We start from the raw sequence: 1,921 nt of genomic DNA on the forward strand, positions 1-1,921 counted from the left end.
CTTTAGTGTGTGTGTGTGCACGCGCGCTTTTGTTTTCTCCTCTATGAAACAGAAGTAATAATAAATCATAAGTCAGAGGGCTACTGAAAAGAGTCAGTGAGAAAAGCGTATAAGCATGCTAAGGTTGTCTCTGACACAATATACTCAATAAATGTTACCTATTTAAGCATTTTGGAAAGACAGAACTTTGTGAGATGTATATATTTGGGAATGGTGGGATCCAGTAAAGAAAGAGGGTGATGTTGGGGCACCTGGATGACTCAGTGGGTTTAAGCCTCTGCCTATGGTTCAGGTCATGATCCCAGGGTCCTAGGATCAAGCCCCACATTGGGCTCTCTACTCAGCAGAGCCTGCTTCCCTTCCTCTCTCTCTGCCTGCCTCTCTGCCTGCTTGCGATCTCTGTCTGTCAAATAAGTAAATAAAATATTAAAAAGAAAAGAAAAGAAAGAGGGTGATGTTATCATGAAGAGAAATGAAGAATTTGAGATTAAATAAAAAGAATTAGAAATGTGCAGTATCACAAGAGTCGACAGAAGCATGTGGTAATGTAATGTGGTAATTAAGACCATAACCCCCACAACCCTTAACCTGTGTTAAGTCCCATTTGTACTATTTTCAATGGTTACACAACATTGAGCAGGTTATGTAATCCCAAATTTGCCTCAGTGTTTTTATATGTAAAGAGAGAACACCAATAATACTTTCCACAAAGAGGGGTGCCTGGGTGGCTCAGTGGGTTAAAGCCTCTGTCTTAGGCTCAGGTCATGATCCCAGGGTTCTGTGATCAAGCCCCATATCAGTCTCCCTGCTCAGTGGGGAGCCTGCTTCCCACCCCCGCCTGCCTCTCTGCCTACTTCTGATTTCTGACTGTCAAATAAATAAATAAAATCTTTAAAAAATTTTTAAATACTTTCCACAAAGAATATTGGGATGATTAAATGCACTAACACATACAAACCACTTCCAACAATGTTTGACACACAAGACGCTCCCAATGAATGTTGACTTGCATTATTTCCAAAATGAGAGAAATATGTGCTTCATGAAGATTGGCAGCCCCTATGAAAGGAAGGAAACAGGAAGAATAAAGGGAAACCTGAATTTTAAGTGTGCATGTCTTCACATCCATCCCCTCTTCTTCAACCCCACTGCCCAGACCTCATTTGGATCCTTATTATTTCTTGCCTGATCTTATTGTGTATGGAGTGGGACAAGTAGGACCTGAGTTGAGAAAAAAAGAAACAATCTGTTTGCCTGGTTCAATAGGTTGAAGAAGGTTCTTGATTGCTTGGTGAGAGAATTTAGACTTGATCCTAAAGGCAATAGGGAGTCCTGGAAGATTTTGGAACAAAAAATAGTATTGTAGAAGTGTGTGTGTGTGTGTGTGTGTGTTTAATTATTTTAACTGGAGTAAGACTAGGTTTGGGAAACTAGTTGGAGAATTTCCAATAACCCAGAGAGAAATGATTATTACCTGAGGAGGTACTAAAGAAGGGATGACTTATTTCACTCAGCATAATCTCTTCCAGTCCCATTCACATTGCTACAAAAGTTGGGTACTCATCCTTTCTGATGGAGGCATAATACTCCATAGTGTATATCGACCACATCTTCCTTATCCATTTGTCCATTGAAGGACATCTTGGTTCTTTCCAGTTTGGCGACCGTGGCCATTGCTGCTATAAGTCAAGCAGTGAGAGTCAATTAAAAATAGCATGGAGGACAAGGGGAGTTAGAGAGAAGAAGCGAGTTGAGGGAAATTGGAAGGGAAGGTGAACCATGAGAGACTATGGACTCTGAAAAACAGTCTGAGGGGTTTGAAGGGGCGGGGGGTGGGAGGTTGGGGGAATCAGGTGGTGGGTATTAGAGGATTGCATGGAGAACTGGGTGTGGTGCAAAAACAATGAATACTGTTATGCTG

This window comes from Neovison vison, chromosome X (genome assembly GCF_020171115.1).
Source record: "Neovison vison isolate M4711 chromosome X, ASM_NN_V1, whole genome shotgun sequence".
Taxonomy (NCBI): Eukaryota; Metazoa; Chordata; class Mammalia; order Carnivora; family Mustelidae; genus Neogale; species Neogale vison.